Here is a 21,718-nt window from a genome sequence, read left to right as displayed (position 1 = left end):
GTGAATGACGCTTCGTCGCTAAACAGAACGTGTGCAAAAAATCTGTCATCGTCCTGTAATTTCTCTTCTGCCCAGTGGCAAAACTGTACACGAAGTTCAAAGTCGTCACCATGCAATTCCTGGTGCGTAGAAATATGGTACAGGTGCAATCGATGTTGATGTAGCATTCTCAACACCGACGTTTTTGAGATTCCCGATTCTCGTGCAATTTGTCTGCTGCTGATGTGCGGATTAGCAAAATGGCTCTGAGCACTATGGGACTTAACTTCTGAGGTTATCAGTCTCCTGGAACTTACAACTACTTAAACCTAACTAACCTAAGGACACCACACATATCCATGCCTGAAGCAGGATTCGAAGCTGCAACCGTAGCGGTTGCGCGGCTCCAGACTGTAGCGCCTAGAACCTCTCGGCCACTCCGGCCGGCGCGGATTAGCCACAACAGCAGCTAAAACACCTACTTGGGCATCATCATTTATTGCAGGTCGTGACTGACGTTTCACATGTGGCTGAACACTTCCCGTTTCCTTAAATAACGTTACTATCCGGCGAACGCTCCGGACACTTGGATGAAGTCGTCCAGGATACTGAGCAGTATACATAGCACACGCCCGTTGGGCATTTTGTTCATAATAGCTATACACCAACACGATATCGACCTTTTCTGCAATTGGTAAACGGTCCATTTCAACGCGGGTAATGTATCACGAATCAAATACCGTTCACAATGGCGGATTGTTATGTTATACCATGTACTTATACGTTTGTGACTATTCTTGTTTCATGAATTACGGCTACAGTGCTGTATGTGACATCTGAATCATATTCATGTGGGACAATTGTGCATGAACTCGAGCTGAATAGCCATGGAAGCAAGCTGTATGGACAAAACAGCTGCTTCAGGAAGATGGCTACAATTACTATGTTACCGATACATCAAAAGAGAGATGGGTCTGCACTAATAAAACAATTAGTTGCTCCATGTTCGGAAGATGTGCTGAATCCGCAACCCTCTTCCTTTTTTAATGTTGATCGCTCAAGTTGGCATTGAGAACTTTATTGCGTCCACTACCGGTTTCGTATTTTGCATCAGGCCATTTTTAAGTTCTTCGGAAAAATTTTGTGCAGTGCGGCAATGTGGACGCAATAGTTTCCAACAGCAACTGGAGTGGTTTTCATTAAATGAATAAGAAAACAGTATTTTCTCTCGAGTCCAACGATCGCGCAAAATGTTTTTACTTCTCTGATCCTTTACTATCGCAGACTGCTGTCAACTGTTTCAAAATTCCAACCGACATTCACCACTCCAGTGGTAGGCCTAAGGTACTCATGCTGGGACAGGTGCTACTTACGTAACGTAGAATGATGTTTATGGAAATAACTATGTATGCAATGGCTTTGTTTGCCACTGCTTGGGGAGTTTTCTTTTCGTGCAGAAGATTTAAAATCATTCTCCAATATTTCTTGGGTCAGCCAAGGGACCAAAAGCCTCAAGAAGACACACATCCAAATGAAGAAAAAAAAAGGGAATGAGTTTTTCTTTTACTACTATGCTATGCAAGGTACGTAGGTCTATAAAAGAACCGCACAATTCACACAGTCCTGTCAGTAAAGCATTCTCTGCTGTACTTCTCACCCACATTCAAGTACTCTTCCTATTTGTAATAGGGCAGGTAAGTTCACCTAGTTGCAGAAGCGTCAAGGATATGTATTTATGGGATTTCTGTTTACTGCAGATGTTTACGTGTAGTCTCATCATGTATTCGTCATGATCTTGGAAACTGTTTATGACACTAACATTCATGAGTCAAAGTTGGAATCCGTGAAATCATACAAATAGTTGGGTGTAACTCTTTGTAGGTACATGAAATTAAACGATCACATAAGCTCAATCATGGGCAAAGAGGGTGGCGGACTTTTGGTTATTGGTAGAATACTATGGAAATGCCGTCAGTCTACTAAGGAGACACTAACAGCTTATATATCACTTGTGTAGCCCATCATAGAATATTATTCATGTGTATGGAGCCTGTATACCAAATGGGACTAACAGGCAGTAATGAATGTATACAGGTGATGGCAGCAGGAATGGTCACAGATTTGTTTTATCTCTGAATGAATGTCACAGAGATGTTGAAAGAACTGAACTGGCAGATCCTTGAGGATAGACATCAACTTGCCCACAGAAGTCTGCTTACAAAGTTTTGAGAAGAGGCTTTAAATGATGGCCTGAAGAATATACTACAATCTCTTGCTTATCACTCATAGTGATCGTGAGGACAAACTTATCGATTAAGCACGGCACACACAGTTGCATTTCAAGAGTCATTCTTCCCACATTACATGTGTGAGTGGAACAGTCAAAAGCCCTAGTAACTGGTGTTGGTATGATGGGACATACCCTCTGCCATGCAGTTAGCAGTGGCTTACAGAGTATGAATATAGATTTTACTACCATACAATTCCACTGCCCATACATAGGTGCAAATTTTAATCTAACTACAGATATTAAATACTATGCAACACCAGGCTCACAGCCAGTAAGCTGCAGTGCATCAAAAGCAGGAGAGAACATCATGCAGATGTTTTTACTCTTATTTGTTTAATTGTTCAGTAATATAAAAAAATTGTTTTCATTACTGTCTCTGACATGGAAGTTAATACTATTTGATCATGTCAATGGCCACTTCTTGTCAAAATAGTACTGATACCAACAAACCAGGATTCTGCTGCCATTATTATTTAAAGTTATGATTTACTTCAACTGCCTTGAAAAGTATTAATTTATTATTGGTGTCCAATACCCATTATGATATTTCGTCACTTATTTACTCTCCAAGCAGTGTGTGAGCTTTACAGAGGTAGCCAATGGAGTTAGAGCAAATATGGATCATCCAGACCAATTTATGAGATATTTTAATATCATGAGAATCTACCTTCAGTGAGGGGATAAATGGCATATAAAGTTTTCTCTCACCACATACTACCACCACTCACCCTGTCCCAGCTGGCAGCTGCTGCCGAGCGGTTCTAAGCACTTCCACCCGGAACCGCGATGCTGCTACGGTCACAGGTTCGAATCCGGTCTCGGGCATGGATGTGTGTAATGTCCTTAGGTTAGTTAGATTTAAGTAGTTCTAAGTTTAGGGGACTGATGGCCTCATATGTTAAGTCCCATAGTGCTCAGAACCATTTGAACTGTTTTTGAACAATACAGTCCCACACACTTGCAAACAAACACACTTATTCATTTCTGTTTGAGAAATACACTTTTATGTGATAACTCCCTGGCAGACACCATCTCTAATACGCAGCACCATACCTTGCAGACTCGTAACTCTCCATTTTAATAATCTGATATTTGTCATTTACTTCAAAACATTGCTAAAATGATCTTCAACAGCGTTTCAGCTAACACTGAGAAGCTAATTTAGCATCCCACTGTCATCAAGTTCATTAGAAAAGGAGTCAGCTTAGTTGTAAAAGCGTGGAGAAAGAGATCAACTATAGCTTGGATGAAGGATTTCTCAGTGTGAGATACTGACATAGAAGTTTCCCACTAAGTTTTGCCACAGTTACATGTTCAGTCCTATTTTAACCTATGGATGTGGGAAAATGAATGCTAGAAATGCCATTTTATGCCACTCGAAGCTGATGGAAAATCAGATGCTGTCTAATTTGTGTCTTCATAATTGACTTTATTGGCCTAATGTTAATGATGAAGGCTACTTTCAACACTAATAGGAGTGGGAGTGAGAGAATTCTAACCAATTTCAGCTGTAAGTAGCGTGTAATCAAACCCCATTCTTATCTACTATTGAACAAGTGCACTTCTGACCTAGTGTAGGTGCTGCTCAAGCAAGTAATGCAATGTGTTCATGACACTGCTGCCATTATTATTTAAAGTTATGATTTACTTCAACTACCTTGAAAAGTATTAATTACAGGGGTGTCATTTTTTCGCCATGAGAAACACTACTGGGAAAGTCATTGATGTATATCAGGAATAGTATTGGTCATAATTTGATACCTTGCAGAAATCGCATATTAAAGTATTTTTGGCCAGCCGTTGTGGCCGAGCGGTTCTAGGCACTTCAGTCCGGAACCGCACGACTGCTACGGTCGCAGGTTCGAATCCTGCCTTGGGCATGGATGTGTGTGATGTCCTTAGGTTTGTTCTGATAAGAGTTTTACTAAATGTTTAGATCTATTTGAAGTATGTGTTATCACTATTCTTTGTACCCTATCTGCTAGGTATGATCAAAACCAGTCCTTAGCTACCACTCTTATTCCTAATGCTTCTAATTTATTTAATGGAATCTTGTGGTCGACTGTATCAAAGGACTTAGAAAGATCATGAAGGAACCTTCTGACAGACTCTTCTTTATCAAGAGCATCAAGTACAACTTTTGTGTATTCTACCACAGCAGACTCCATATGTTTGCCACATTAGAAACGAAACTTTGATTCACTTAAAAGATTGTATTTATTCAGGTAATTCATTAATCTGTTTTTCATAATTGCTTCTATTATTTTTGAGAATGGTGACAACAGGAAAACCGGCTGGTAATTTTCTGCATTACCTTTCTTAACCAAAGGCACAACTCTTGCCTGTTTTAACTGCTCTGGAAATGTCCCTGATGTAAATGATTCATTTATTATGTGTGTTAAGGGACCTTGTATAACCTCTATGCATTGTTTTAGTACACACATTGGTACTTCATCTAAGCCTACTGACTTTATTTTTTAATTTTTGAACAGTTTTACTGGCTTCATTATTTCTGATTTGAAGTAACATCATTGTATTTAGTGCAACATTATTTACAGGGGTTATATTTGTTTTGGGGAATTTTTGTTGTAACTTCCCTGCCATACTTGAAAAATGCTCATTTACATAGTTTGATAAGTGTTGTAGCTTATTTATTACCTTATCCCCCTCCCTTAGCAGTATGTTATTCTGTGTTTCCTTGCCTCTCCCCATTCCTATTTTTATAACATCCCAGACTGCCTTGCTTTTATTCCCTGTGTTATATATTACTGTGTCATTAAACGACTTTTTTGCAGCTATCAGCACCTTCCTATAGATCTTTTTGTATCTATGATAGAAATTTAAGAATTCTGGAGCATTGTGACTCTTTCATGGAAGTGAGGTATTTAAGTGTTTAGGAGGACTTCTTAATACCTGCTGTTATCCATCTACTTTTGTGTGGCATTGATACGGACATGCATACTTTTGGAAATGCCTTTTCAAAGTTCAATTTCAATTATGCGGATTCTTATTCACATTGGTTTCCTTATACACTTCATCCCAGCATTGTTTTGCTAGTTCCTTTGAAAAATCTTTTATTTTCATTTCTGATGGATGTCGTTTGTAGGCTTGTAGTTTAGGGAATGATTTGATGTCTCATTTTACTGTTGTTATTTGACAGAGATGGTCTGATAATCCGAGATCTTTTACAGCTACATCACATTTTTCCCTGTCCGTATTTGTGGCCACATGGTCAATTACTGATGAAGTCATTGTAGTAACCCTTGTTGCACTATTGACCAATAGGGACAGGCCAAAACTTTGAAGTATATTTATGAGGGTGCTGCTGGATTCATTTATGATATTCGTGTTGATTTTAATGTCCCCACACAGAATTGTGCTGAGCTTTGTACTTGAGACTTTATTTAGAAATTCTATTAATTTATTGAAAAACAGTGTCCACACTATCACTGGGAGATCTATACACACACAAAATTATTAATATCAAGGTGATATCAAGCCCTGTTAATTCAAACTGCTGGAGATACTCTTTAGGCAGGGGAACCTGTTGTCTGGATTTATCCTAAAAAAGTCCTACTCCTCATACTGATGTCAACAGGTATTTGACCACGTGTGGCCTGAGATCCACCCCGTATACTTTTACGAATCAGCTGTACCAATCTTTCCTTGCCAGTCCTGTTTAGGTATAGGCCACGCCTAGTGAAACGCCGTCTGGTGATAGTCCCGACGGGCACCAGAGAAACGTGAGCAAAGTCGGCTACCCTCAGAGCAATCCCTAACCCCACATTGAATCGCCTCACATCTCCATCAAGGTGTGGCCAACTGTGACACCAGAACAGCTCAACAAAGTGTACGTTGGTGCCACGAGTCAGGGAAGCTAACTTGCCCAGGTCACCACCTATGTCATATGCCCCATCCCTGTCCAAACTGTTTCCCGCCCCACCCACTATCACTACATGCTCTTCTTTTGTAAAGTCCTTACATAAAGACCCTAAGTCCTCTATTGCATGACTTAGCCCTGCATTTGGCTGGAAGATACTGGTGGTCGGGTATGCTGCCCCTAAACTTTCCTGTAACTCAGGGCCTACAACTCACCCATGGCTACTACCTAGCAGCAGCACTTTCTTCTTCCTAACATTTTGTATATTTCTAAGCTTCTTGGCCTCATTTGAAGTGTGCTGCACATTTCTTGCTCCTCTTTCTACCAGAGGCTCTGGCAGTGGTAGACGCATGTTTTTGGGGTTGATGATAAAACTATCAGATCACTTTCTCTTTCTTCCTTTCCTCCTACAAGCTGCCAGTTCGCAACCACCCTCCTCCTCCCTATCTCTCTTGATCCTTATCAGTTCCATCCTTGCTTCCTTCAACTGTGCCTCAAGGGCACAGATTTTCCTTTCCTGTACCCCTTTCAATATGTTCCTTGCATACTCTGCAGTTCCAGGAGAGAGCCTCTTCTGTTCTCCCAACATTCTCCCCACTACATCTCCCCCCACCTCTCCCTCGCCCAGTGAAAATATTTCCTACAAGATTAGCAACAAATCCCTCTACTCACAACGCTATAACAGCTTCGACATTTCTCACTCGTGATCAGTTTCGAAAGAATAATTAAGTTTTAAATTTGTCAAGGACACGAGATTGGCTATATGTAAACAAAAACAACACGAAGGTCTTACGTGCCGTTATTGTTTTTGTACTGATTTAGAGATACAATGACAGAAGAATGTATTAGTAATTACGTTGCTGTTAGAGAATTTACTTTAGTGTTTGGTCAGGCTTTAAATGTTTATAACTCCAAAAATCTATGCCTTGATCACCTCTAACTAGTTAACAATATGAAATGTGTTAGTTAAATACAATTTAAAAGCTTTTAATTATTCTTTTATTGTGACAATAGACACTGATGAAACTAGTAGCTGTCTTTCTTAAACGAATTTTGCACTATCAAGAAAACTTGAATAGAATTTTTTGTGTTTTGGCATGCAAAATTTCACGTTATGTCGCAATTATCGGGACTTCAGATTACACGAAGGTGCTTTTTTTTTTTTTTCAAGAATAAGCTCTATGGGGACGCAAATATACAGTTGTGTGCCAAGAATGGACACTACAGCAAATATACGAAACAAAGGAAATTTAAATTTGACACTATTTCCTCTCAAATAAGTTCTTTGGGCAATTCCTGGCCGATTTGGAGAATTTATCCTCTCAGACGTTGGGTGTTGTGTTGCGCTTATCACCATTTTACCTTTTGTTTAGATGCAAAAAAAAGCAGTATCAACTGATGTAGACTTGCAGTAGGTGGCCGATTGCTCCTGCATACGATCTCCTGGCCAGAAATGCCATACTGTCATTTCATTTCACGCTAGGTATGAAACTGATTCTCTGTTATGCTCATTATTGAAATGCATTGTGAGTCATCTCTGAATTAGTATATGCTCAGTCAGTTTAATATTAATTTGCAAGGCTCTAGAGTAAGCAGTGTGTAGTTGTGTGCACTATGGTCCATTGTCGTGACCCCTAGCATGGCAATACAGCATGCGACTGTAACGGTGTCAACAGCACTGGGTAGTGTTGTCTACTTCACTGGATGGTGGTGCATGAGAAATAGAGTTGTCACGATGGCCAGTCTGACCTCAGTACCGCAGGTTTGCATGTTGGCCAGTGGGTATTTGGAGCAAATCCATTAATACTCAGATATGAAGATTTGTTTATCTTTGACATCACGGAATCATGTTTCTATATATGCTCCATACCCCCTCCCCACTCCCCAGTGGAAGGGGGTCACAATTATTTTGTGAGTTTGTGTATGCAGCACATGAGGCTTCTAGTAATTGGATCCTATCTGCATTAACTTTCCCGTGCTCGTCCATCCCTGTCCTCAATCCTTCCCCTCTTCCCCTTCTTTAGATCTCTGTTTCCTTGCTTACATTGGCCTGGCTATCTTTTTTTTCTATCCCTTACAGTATTATTCTTCTTGTTTTACACTTTCCTTTTTGGAGTTTTTGGTCCCTCTTTGGGGATTCAACTCCTCTAAATTTTGTCTCCATGGTGTGAGCCAGCTGGGGAACAACACCATACATGAAGTCTTTGGCATGTGGCCTTACCACCTCTTCCATTTTTTACCTGACACCATTGTCCTTTTTGTGCTAAGCATAGTAGTCATTTTGTGTGCTTGGGGTGTTATGTACTCTTTTGATAGAGTCCTCTGAAAACACAGGGATGACAGTTCTGATACATGAGCTGCTACCTCCCTGTGTATGCCTAGGAGTAGTGGCTTGTCATTCTGGAGCATTGGAACTCCCAGCAACAGCCCCTATGCCACGTGGCCCTTGGTGTGGCTGAGTAGTGCACAAGGGGAGAGCCCCTTATTGCTTTTGGTGCTATCAGGGTGTACACTTTGTGTATCAAACGCATCAGACTTAAAAAAAAAACTGCCATTCTATGGCTGCCCCTTTAGTCAGGAATTACTTTTCATGGTACCCCTCTTCAACCTACAACTTTCCCCTCCCTCGATATCCCCCACTCGCTCCCCTTTTGGTTCAACAGTCTAAGCTTCTTGTTTCCTATGCCATCACCATCTTCTCTTTCCCCTCACACCCCTTCTATTTTATATTTTAGCAGCTCCAGGACATTGCCCACCCTTCAGGTGAGTTTAGCAATTGGGCTCCACCTTGCTGCTCTTTGCCATGATTTTTATCTTCCCTCTTTGTCCTGTTCTCCATTCTCTCCAAACACCTCCTTCCCCTTGGTTAGTTCCTTGATCCCAGATTCAGAGGGATCTCTCCTGGGGGGTCTTTGTTTCATTGTTGTTCTGCCAGCTTTTATGGGAGTTTCAGGCTGCTGTTGTGTTTTAATGTAATGGCTCTAGGCTCTAAATCTGCTAATCGCAAGGGATGTGCCTTCATGCCTTCTGCTGGCAAGTAACACCATTTCTTACCTGCCACATGTTGCATGTGTACTGCATAGTTAATGACCATTTACCAGACTCTTCAGTATGTTAAACAGTCCTCTCTCACCCACGTTATGTGCAGACTCAACAAGTGCCCTTGAGGCTATCAGACAGTGGTTTTCCCTCTCTCGTCTTGGTCTATGACATCTTGACCATGCTGGTTGTTCAATTGACTTTCTTTGGGTTCCCACTCATGTGGGTATCCCAGGTAATGAGCTGATGATCCTGTGGCTTGGGGGTGTAGCCCTTTTCTGTGACCTCTCTGGTGCTGGGTTTGCAGCTTCATGTCAGATTCCTGTCAGATTCCTTTTTGCTCAGCCTTGAGCTGATTCTTGGAGGCCAACCCCCTGCCCAATAAACTTATTGCGATAAGGGGACTCGCCGCACGGCCCACTGGGGATCTACCATCCTCTGCTATCTTCGTATTGGTCATACAAGGTTGAATCATAGCCTCTTACTCCATAATGATCTGTTCCCCCACCCCTCACTGTCAACCATATTTTACGAGACTCCACTATCATTTCGCCTTTTGCACTAAATACGCTCTTCCATTCTCCATTGTCACAGATGGTAGCAGACAACCTTACATACTTACATCTGTCTTTGGTTTTCATCATAAAAGTGGTTTGTCCCCTAGATTTAAGTACATGAATTCTCTTCCACAATTGGAGGCCCTCAGTTTGGAAGGCCTTCATCATTGCTTTCATGCTGGTCAGGTTTTCCTCTCCATTTTGAGTTGTTTCATCCCCACCCACTCTTCTTGTGTCGTCTCCCCCTGGTGTTGTCCCCATTGTGTCGCAGTCATGGTGTGAAGTGGGAACTGGGGTGGGTTAGCAGCGATTCCAGCACCATGTCACACATAGCGCCATTGGGGTGTCTTATAATCTTCCCCTTCCGCCCTCCAGTTCTTTACTCTTCCTGCCACCCAAGTGTTCCGTCAGCATCTTCATTTGCCTGTTTTGCTTTGCCATCGACTAGATTGTGCTGTTGGTTTGCTGCTCCCACAGTCTGTCACTTTGGATCTTGGGACTAATGATGTCACTGTTTGGTCCCTCTCCTCATTCAGACAATCAATCAGTATCTGCAGCCAGCAGGCAAGCAGACTAGGTATCTGATCTGTTAGCGTCTGTGTCAGGGTGTTACTAGCATTAATGACAAGTTTGAAATTATTACCTGTTTCCAAATACAAATAGGCATTTTTGTTCCCTGATAAATTAGAACTACAAAACTATATGCCTAAATTTAGGAAATAATGACTAGTTAAAAACAGAACATTCTGGAATAAGAGTTATTTGGTTACAGATAACTTTTGAAATAGGGGGATTTTTAAAAAAAAGTAAAATTATACTGCAAATTGGAACCAAAAAGGCTTTCAGTTGAGTTATATTGCTACATTCAGAATTACTCATTACTAATTCCAACTGCATGTGTTTATACTGATACTGAAATTATTATTTATTCGCAAAATTTATTTTTTGGTAAATGAGTTACATTATCAGGAAAATTTATTGTGAACAATCAGGTGTTAGTATATTCCTTGCTAGAATATGAAAATATTTAATCTGTTTAACAGTTGTACTAGTGTTACTAGCTCAAAAATAAATACATATAACAAGTTGATGATTGCAACTCACTCTGTTGTAATTTTGGGATGGTTGTCAAATGTGCGGCCATCACCAGCAGTGCACTGAGCCTCAATCACAGTCATAACGGCTTGGGAGGGGATTGACCCAGCGATGCTAGCATTCTAGGTTGGTGGCACAAGCCCCATCAGTTTCTGGTGATCCCACGTGTCAGCAGAACTGCCGTATCAGAGGCTGGTGAAGAAGGAAGGAATATCGACATTTGACATTCTGTCAACAGTGAGGTCGTCAGAGACAGAGCAAAAGCTCTGATGGTTTCAAGGATGGGGAAGAAAATCGGCCTTGGCCTTTCAAAGGAACCATTCCAGCATTTGCCTTGATTGATTTAGGGAAATAATGGAAAACCTAAAACTGGATGGCAGGACACGGAATAAAGCCATCATGTTCCTGAATAATGTGGTGTAAACCTTCATCCAGAAGTGTTCTCAGCAACTTTGTTTATTCTGTATCAGGAACTGCCATGGGTAGGCAGCTTGAGGAATTTGTTTTCTTTGCTGAAAACAGTCTCCTCTCTGGTGCACGTTTTCTCTTGTGACTCCTTTGTGTGCTAATGAAAGAGATACTACTATTGGCATGAACAGCACCTACACTAGCCTTCAATGAAGTTTCCATTTTGTTGGCCAGCTGAACTTGAGTAACTGACATACCAGAAACAATTTCTGCCAGTACCTCTGTGTCACAGGAACTGACTGGCTTCAGAATTTTCTTCTCTCTCATTAATGAAAGAAATGCCTCCAACATTTGTAACTAGTACATCTGGTAATTCCGAAATTTCAAACGGATTTTCTTCTGTACTCTCTACATGGCAAACATTATGTATATGCTTTGACATATTTAACTTAATGCTATAATCAATACATGCGTAGTAATATCTATGAATGCTTACTTTACAGTCAGTGCCCACTAATTTGGCTTACAGTGGATAATATTTTCTTCCAAAAGGCAAACTTCAAGTGATTTTGTGGCTGGTACTTCCCAACCTCTGCCTACCTTTCTAGTTGAGTCCTTGTTCATCAAAATACTGAATTTGTGCTTATGGTGAATGTTTTTCATTTTACTTGTTAGTTTTTCTTTCACAATGACAATGAGCCTGTCAAACAGATTTGCTGTTACAAGCAACGTGAATGCAAATATACCTTTATCCAAATGATTCACCGGCTTTGCATTACCATGTAGAGGAACTGGTGGTAAAATGGACCCTGCAACAAATATGCCCCCCTTAATATCTTAATAACATTTAGCTGAGCTCTAGTGTTGATAGCTGGAACTAGTGTACTAGTATGCTCACTGGCCTGTAGGAGCACTGGAAGCAGGTCAGTACAGTGGTTGAGTGACTGTGAGGTTATATTTTTCAAGCTCCTGTTCAAAATTTTGAGAGGTATGTGAATTTCACTTTATTAATGTACCATTATTGGTTAATACTTAGATGCAAGCACCATGCATACAACCTAGTAAGTATTGGCATCAGTTTCAAATAGAGTAAAAGGTGTGGTATTATTGCATTTTTAAGCTGTTTACACTAGTTTACAAGGTGTAAGTGACTGTAATATGGACGCCTGGGTCCATATTATAAGCAGACCGTTAAATGTTTTTATTTCTGTTTTCAGATGCCTAGGACTAATCTGGCACCTAAATGAACCCCCAAAAGGCAGGTGTGGGATGAAAACAAAATGTGAGAGGCAGTGTCTGCTGTTGTAGGAAAAACGATGGGAGTTAAAAAAGCAAGCATCGAAACATTTGGCTGTCCCAAAAACAACTCTGCGCCAGTATGTGTATGAGGCTAATACCTCACAGATGGCAGATGTTGAAACCAAATAGCTTGGAAGAAAACCAGCTCTATCAGCAGCCCTAGAAAGTGAACTAGTGGTTTACTTACAGTATATAGAGACGAAAATTCTATGCTTTTACTAGTATGGATGTTAGAAAAATGGCCTACCAACTTGCAGTTAGGAATGGAATTGCAACACACCTCAGAAATGAAATTGCTGGAAGGGCTTGTCTTGACCATTTTCTTCGACGTCATCAAGATAAGCTTTCAATTAGAAAGCCAACTGGAACATCATATGCTCGAGCAAAAGGCTTTTCCCATTCTACGACTTGCTATAAGCTGAATACTGGAAACATAAATATCCAGAAGATCGTGTATGGAACGTTGACAAAACAGGCCTTAGTGTAGTTCAGACTAAGATACAACATGTTATTGCGAGCAGAGGTAAACGCCAAATTTGTTCTCTGACAGCTGCAGAGTGTGGGTCTCTAGTAATGGTCATCTGTTATCTGTTTGCTGAGTGCAGGAGGTCCTTATGTTGCCCTGATGTTCATATTCCCGATAACGGAAGAGGGGGGAGACCATTGTTTCAACTGATTTGCTGTACAATAAAAGAGTTAGAAGCCATTATTAAGAAAAAAGAGGAAAAGAACTTTGCCAAAGACCCCCTAGTGAGATAAGCCTCTACATCCTTACATTTGTCCTCTAGCCATGCCTGCTTAGCCATTTTGCACTTCATGTCGATCCCATGTTTGAGACGTCTGTGTTCCTTGTTGCCTGCTTCATTTACTGCATTTTTATATTTTCTCCTTTTATCAATTAAATTCAATATCTCTTCTGTTACCCAAGGATTTCTAATAGCCCTTGCCTTTTTACCTATTTGACCCTCTGCTGCCTTCACTACTTCATCCTTCAAAGCTACCCATTCTTCTTCTACTGTATTTCCTTCCCTTGCCAAAGAGACACACTATATCATAGGATCCAACAGGTTTGCTTTCATGGAGCATCCACTGCCAAATATTCTCGCTGTAGTGAGTCTTAAGTGCACCCATAAATGTACGATCTAGCGGTTGCAGGACTAGAAAAATTAGCCTCAATAACTTGGTCATTCTTAGGCGGCAGTTCATTGTTACAATTTTCTGAAACCTACCAGCTTGATCATCCAACCTGTTGGCGTGGTCTTTAGCTGGTGTGCTAGGTGAAGGCAATTCCAATCGTTCTGATCCAGATATAATAAACCTCTTCCATAACAGTTGTGATGATAAAATTTATTATAGGTTAGCGACAGATCCATTTCACTTTGACGTGGATGTGTTGCCCGACAGACTACAAGAGGAAGTCTTAGAAATTAAAAATGATTCCACAGCGAAGTATGACTTTAATAAGATGGATAAGCCTTTATTTTGGGTGAAATATCTCACGGTGTATCCCAGCACAGCAGAACAAGCACTGAAACTGTATTTACCATTTTGAAGCACTTATTTGTGCAAAAGAGCATTTTCAGAGATAGTGGCGATAAAAAATGAGCTTAGAAGCAAACTCAGTATTGCCAATGATTTACGTTGCGCAGTTTCTGCTATTCAGCCAAGAATTCAAAATCTTGTCAAAAATATGCAAGCTCATCCTTCACATTGATTTATTTGTTTGTTTCTTGCCATATGTGTGTGGAAATAATATTTTTATAATAAATACGTCACATTATAAGAGAACTTGTTATTTTCCTCCTAACTATCCTTACAAGTAGGTAATACTGTAAAATTACAAAAAACTATTTCGAAGAAACAATATAAAATAAACATAGTGATTCTGATTTAAATATAAATACTGCGTATCATCCCTATGGATTCTGATGTAACGTGTGGTATATTATTTCAACTAATAATAGTATTTCTTCTGGATGAAGACACAGCGAAAGTTTATCCTAGATATAGCAAGCGTAGTCCTAAAATCGTATACTGGTGAAGAAATGGTGTGCAGCAAGGGAATATAATCAAGGTAAGGAAGTTGTTATATTCATATTTTTTAAAGTTCTGTGTAGTCTGCAAAATTATTTCGTAAAACTTATTTTTATATTGTTTTTATTTTTTTTTTTTTTGGTTCTGGGAACTGAGCCTTTGTCGCTGTTCGGTAACTGTCGTCGTTGACATAAATGCCAACCTATGCGCAATGACAATGGGGAGCGCTATAGGCGTACAAATCAGTGATGTTCGTTAACACTGTGACTGAGTGACTATTTTTGATAATGAGTGAAAGTAATAAGCTACACTCAAAATAACGGACCGCATCCACTAGTCTGCAAAGGTCGCAACTATTTTTCCTTGTTTACCAAGGACTTTCTTTGCTTTAGGAGTGGCTTATAATCACTAGACTAGACTGATGACGTAATAACTGTGACTCGATACATTAACAGCCCACCATGTTACTTGACGTCACCATCACAAATTTTTCAATAGTTTCTTGATAATTAATAAAAATCTCTATTTTGGGGGGGGGGGGGGGGCAGGGAAGTTTTCTTTTCAGCAGAAGGGGGGCATGACAAACAAAAGTTTGGGAACCTCTGGACTACATGATGTCCATAAACTTGTACTTAGCTCTCGTCTGTAGAACATCACGTCATTCTTCAGCAAATAATGGTGACAAATGTTAACCGAGTTTTTATCTTTCCACTTAAGTTTGACCCTTAACACCTCTGGGTCTTTGTTCTGTTCGTTTGAAATGTTTGAGAAAGCTGTTTTATGTAGTTTTCAAAAGGAAGTCCTCTTATGTAGTACATACCAATTTGGTCTTCATCTGCCCCGAACTTCGTTTTACTTGGGTTTGCACCATGTGGACACCGGGCAAAAGGATTTGCTAAGGTGTTTGTCGGCCCTGGACGTATTTTACATAGAAATCATACTCTTGCAAGATTAAAATCCACCCTGCTACTTCCTTTAGGTTTGTCTCCTCGTCACACATGTGTGTAATCGTGTTTAATTTGGATTTTAGAACTTGGCAAGTATTCTTTAAGTGTGACAGTACTTCACGCTTAGATTCTGGGGAGTCGTCTCATTGTATATTAAGTGTATGTGTACTCGCACCCTGATTCTACTCGTTATATTTGTTATCGGCCACTGTGAGTTGCAGATTCATATTTTCAGCTGTGTTGTCATTTATTACGACGCTGTTTTCTATGTCTGGAGTGGTGATTACATAGTCTGGGTAATACTACCGTACTATGTCCTCATATGTCCCAAAATTGTATACATTTGGATCTGAGTTATCAGACCACATACTTTACTATCTTGTTCGTTTTCCGATCCAGACGAAATATTGGCTCTGTTATTTTCCTCTCCATTATCGACTTGTTCTTCCCGGTTTTGTTCGATTCCCTCTACCCACAATGCCTCAGACACTTTCTGCTTGTCTTACAAAGTTTTGTGGAAGGATTTTAGTAGATCTTGTAGCTTGTCGAACTTTTGATCAGGTGTACTTATCCGTACTTCCCTCTTTTTTTCTATGACCTATATTAGCGGTATTTTGTCGGTTAATACTATCGTCTTGATCAATCCTAGCTTTACCGGTTACAGCAGGATTTGTGTCAAGTCCGATGTTAGTTTTGTCTGCCAGGAGGAAGTCTGCATCGGTGAATACGGACGGCTCCGTGGGCCATACTCCAGTAGCTTCGAAACCTTTGATAGCGGTTTTCATTGTTGCACTTTTGATGAAAGCTGAACCAAAAAGCTTTGAGATTTGAAAGACCACCGCAGCCTGCACATCCCTCGGTCCATACGCGGAGTCAGTGGAGCGGAGAGGCGACTGGTATATATACCACACCACCCGCCAGCCTAGGACGTCCGTCAACAGGAGTAACCTGACGATGATGGCACGCTACGCCGTGACTGGAACACGATAGTAGGAAAAGGAAGAGAAGGAAACGTAGTAGGTGAATATGGATTGGGGTTAAGAAATGAAAGAGGAAGCCGCCTGGTGGAATTTTGCACAGATCATAACTGCATGCCCGAGAGACCTTCAGGCACATTCATATTATATTAATATCCAGAAAAACTTTAATTTATTATCATTACTGAATTTCAACACAGTCTAACATGTGTTGGACTGTGACGATACGGTAACAACTTTGATACAGCTTCCAGTTTGCGGAACTGGCGGCTGTTTAGGGGAGGCCCTTTGGGCCGGACTTAATCCGGGTGAAATCCTGGCGCTAAGGGCACGTGTCGGTTATGCCGTCGGCACACGGACTGTTCATTCGAACGTAGAGCATTCAGAATGCCGAGTTTCTACCGTCATAGCATGAAAAACGCACGCTGGGAAGTTTTTGCAAACGTGCGGAGCAATATCTAGCAAGAGAGATATTCTGAAAGTGTGTTTGAATGTTGACCAACGAGATGGAAGAACGCCGCGTACGTCACATGCACGCGATCTTTCTTCAGTACAGACTCGCCATACGCCATACTGGCTTTCAGTTGATGTTAGTTTCAAGGTATAGTCTGTCTGTAAACTCAAGAGCGAACAGCGCTTTTCGTGGGGCAAGTGGCCTTTTCCGGAAGAACCCTGCCACTGGCCTACAGGGGCACCCAAAATCAGTTGCCCGTTACCTGTCTAGCGGCGTAGATTGGCGTGCAGTGATGTACAATGCGTCGTTTCTGTTCGTGAGGTCTTAGTTGCCAGTGTCAGCCAGTTAACTTTGTGTAGGCCCTACTCACTGATATACTTCGGTATCCGGAAGTGCTGGATAACCGCCTTGCATTGCAAGAAAATTGCAGAAAACGAAGAGGAGCTATTTGCGGAGTACATTTCCCCACCATGTTATAGTTCTGGGTGGAGATTTTAATTTGCCAGATATACCGGGTGATCAAGAAGTCAGCCGGCCGAGGTGGCCGAGCGGTTCTAGGCGCTACAGTCTGGAACCGCGCGACCGCTACGGTCACAGGTTCGAATCCTGCCTTGGGCATGGATGTGTGTGATGTCCTTAGGTTAGTTAGGTTTAAGTAGTTCTAAGTTCTAGGGGACTGATGACCTCAGCTGTTAAGTCCCATAGTGCTCAGAGACATTTGAACCATTTGATCAAGAAGTCAGTATAAATTTGAAAACTAAATAAATCACGGAATAATGTAGATAGGGAGGCACAAATTGACACACATGCTTGGAATGACATGGGATTTCATTAGAAAAACAAAAAAAAAGAAAAAAAATCAAAGTTCAAAACATGTCCGACAGATGGCGCTTCATCTGATCAGAATGGCAATAATTAGTATAACAAAGTAAGACAAAGCAAAGATGATGTTCTTTACAGGAAATGCTCAATATGTCCACCATCATTACTCAACAATAGCTGTAATCGAGGAATAATGTTGTGGACAGCACTGTAAAGCATGTCCGGAGTTTATGGTGAGGCACTGGCGTCGGATGTTGTCTTTCAGCACCCCTAGAGATGTCGGCTGATCACGATACACTTGCGACTTCAGGTAACCCCAAAGCCAATAGTTGCACAGACTGAGGTCTGGGGACCTGGGAGGCCAAGCATGACGAAAGTGGCGGCTGAGCACACGATCATCACCAAACGACGCGCGCAAGAGATCTGTCGGACATTTTGTGAGCTTCGTTTTTTTTTGTTCTAATGAAACACCATGTCATTCCAAGCATGTGTGTCAATTTTTACCTCTCTATCTACATTATTCCGTGGTTTATTACGTTTTCAAATTTATACTGACTTTTTTATCACCCGGTAGACTGAAACATTCATAACGGGTGGCAGGGTCAAAGAATCCAGTGAAATTTTTTGTAAGTGCTTTATCTGAAAACTACCTTGAGCAGTTAAACAGAGAACCGACTCGTGGCGATAACATATTAGACCTTCTGGTGACAAACAGACCCAAACTATTTGAAACAGTTAACGCAGAACAGGGAATCAGCGATCATAAAGCGGTCACTGCAGCGATGATTTCAGCCGTAAATAGAAATATTAAAAAAGGTAGGAAGATTTTTCTGTTTAGCAAAAGTGGCAAAAAGCAGATTACAGAATACCTGACGGCTCAACACAAAAGTTTTGTCTCAAGTACAGATAGTGTTGAGGATCAGTGGACAAAGTTCAAAACCATCGTACAATATGCGTTAGATGAGTATGTGCCAAGCAAGATCGTAAGAGATGGAAAAGAGCCACCGTGGTACCACAACTGCTGCGGAAGCAAACATAGACATAGCCAAAGCCTTGCAGACAAACAAAAATTACGCGAAGCGAAATGTAGTGTGACAAGGGAGGGCTATGCAAGAGGCGTTCAATGAATTCGAAACGAAAGTTCTATGTACTGACTTGGCAGAAAATCCTAATTTTGGTCTTATATCAAAGCGGTAGGTGGATCAAAACAAAATGTGCAGACACTCTGTGACCAAAACGGTACTGAAACAGAGGATGACAGACTAAAGGCCGAAATACTAACTGTCTTTTTCCAGAGCTGTTTCACAGAGGAAGACTGCATTGTAGTTCCTTCTCTAGACTGTCGCACAGATGACAAAATGTTAAATATCGAAATAGACGGCAGAGGGATAGAGAAACAATTAAAATCGCTGAAAAGAGGAAAGGTCGCTGGACCTGATGGGATACCAGTTCGATTTTACACAGAGTACGCGAAGGAACTTGCCCCCCTTCTTGCAGCGGTGTACCGTAGGTCTCTAGAAGAGCGTAGCGTTCCAAACGATTGGGAAAGGGCACAGGTCATCCACGTTTTCAAGAAGGAACGTCGAACAGATGTGCAGAACTATAGACCTATATCTTTAACGTCGATCAGTTGCAGAATTTTGGAACACGTATTATGTTCGAGTATAATGACTTTTCTGGAGACTAGAAATCTACTCTGTAGGAATTAGCATGGGTTTCGAAAAAGACGATCGTGTGGAACCCAGCTCTCGCTATTCGTCCACGACACTCAGAGGGCCATAGACACTGGATCCCAGGTAGATGCCGTGTTTCTTGACTTCCGCAAGGAGTTCGATACAGTTCCCCACAGTCGTTTAATGAAAAAAGTAAGAGCATATGGACTATCAGACCAATTGCGTGATTGGATTGAAGAGTTCCTAGATAACATAACGCAGCATGTCATTCTCAATGGAGAGAAGTCTTCAGAAGTAAGAGTGATTTCAGTTGTGCCGCAGGGGAGTGTCGTAGAACCGTTGCTATTCACAATATACATAAAAGACCTTGTGGATGACATCGGAAGTTCACTGAGGCTTTTTGCGGATGATGCTGTGGTATATCGAGAGGTTGTAACAATGGAAAATTGTACTGAAATGCAGGAGGATCTGCAGCGAATTGAAGCATTGTGCAGGGAATGGCAATTGAAACTCAATGTAGACAAGTGTAATGTGCTGCATAGAAAGATAGATCCCTTATCATTTAGGAACAAAATAGGAGGTAAGCAACTGGAAGCAGTTAATTCCATAAATTATCTGGGAGTACGCATTAGGAGTGATTTAAAATGGAATGATCATATAAAGTTAATCGTCGGTAAAGCAGATGCTAGACTGAGATTCATTGGAAGAATCCTAAGGAAATGCAATCCGAAAACAAAGGAAGTAGGTTACAGTACGCTTGTTCGCCCACTGCTTGAATACTGCTCAGCAGTGTGGGATCCGTACCAGATAGGGTTGATAGAAGTGAGAGAGAGAGAGAGAGAGAGAGAGAGAGAGAGAGAGAGAGAGAGAGAGAGAGAGAGAGAAGATCCAACGGAGAGCAGCGCGCTTCGTTACAGGATGGTTTAGTAATCGCGAAAGCGTTACGGAGATGATACATAAACTCCAGTGGAAGACTCTGCAGGAGAGACGCTCAGTAGCTCGGTACGGGCTTTTGTTGAGGTTTCGAGAACATACCTTCACCGACGAGTCAAGCAGTATATTGCTCCCTCCTACGTATATCTCGCGAAGAGACCGTGAGGATAAAATCAGAGAGATTAGAGCCCACACAGAGGCATACCGACAATCCTTCTTTCCACGAACAATACGAGACTGGAATAGAAGGGAGAACTGGTAGAGGTACTCAAGGTACCCTCCGCCACACATCGTCAGATGACTTGCGGAGTATGGATGTAGATGTAACGAGCGTTCGATCGTCTGTAATGTTATGTTACAGCGTGTATTAAGGAGGTGACACGAAAAGAACTGTTGGCTACTGTTAACCGTTCCAAGCAAAGGGCTCCAATTTATGGAAACGTCAGCCTCGCCACAATAGGACGCTTAAGGACGGGACGCGAAAATAAACCGCGTGGTTTACAGGGATCGCCACGAAGGAAAACTAGTAATTTTGGGAGGAAACCCGTCGTCGTAGACAATTTCATAAAATCGATCCTTCCACAAACGATGGAGGACTTTCACATAAACCAAAAAATAGTGCCGATATTACGGAAACTACTTATTGCCGTGAAACAAAAAATCCATTTTCCATGTTTATACCAGTTTTACTCATAACAGACTCACCAAAAGGAGTATTTAACTTTTCTAAAATTCCGCCGGCCGGAGTGGCCGAGCGGTTAAAGGCGCTACAGTCTGGAACCGGACGACCGCTACGGCCGCAGGTTCGAATCCTGCGTCGGGCATGGATGTGTGTGATGTCCCTAGGTTAGTTAGGTTTAAGTAGTTCTACGTTCTAGGGGACTTATGACCACAGCAGTTGAGTCCCATAGTGCTCAGAACCATTTGAACCATTTTTTTAAAATTCCATACACTTTATTCTTAAAACAAACTTTTAATAAAGATTTTCTAATCTGTTTTTACACAAAACAAATAATCTTTGATGCTACCAAAACACATGTATCCTTTTTGACAGCTGACAATAGAGCAAATAGCCAATGTGTATAACATTGTACACATACTTTTCAGACACGTTTACGAAGGCTGTGACAAAAAATGTAGTGCAAATCGGACTAGTACGACACACGAAATTGTAAATTTCTTGTTACTTTTTAAACATTCATCGTGTTGCAAGACTTGTTAAGTTTCAACGCAATCCTTAAAGAAAACTTCTATCCTTTAGTAGAAACACAAAGTCAGAATAATTCTTAAATTCTACAGATTCATTGCGCTTTATGGGGTAGCAGTAGAGG

The 21,718-nt window shown here is 41.2% G+C and overlaps 1 pseudogene; it reads right to left on the bottom strand.

The window, feature by feature from the left end:
• Positions 1 to 10,923, bottom strand: part of LOC126471246 (heat shock 70 kDa protein 14-like) — a 235,253-nt pseudogene extending 224,330 nt beyond the window's left edge.
• Positions 10,924 to 21,718: the final 10,795 nt, after the last annotated feature.

The sequence above is a fragment of the Schistocerca serialis genome, chromosome 3 (assembly GCF_023864345.2).
Source record: "Schistocerca serialis cubense isolate TAMUIC-IGC-003099 chromosome 3, iqSchSeri2.2, whole genome shotgun sequence".
Lineage (NCBI taxonomy): Eukaryota > Metazoa > Arthropoda > Insecta > Orthoptera > Acrididae > Schistocerca > Schistocerca serialis.
The sequence above is the reverse complement of the archived record's forward strand: the minus strand, read 5'-3'. Positions and strand labels throughout refer to the sequence as shown.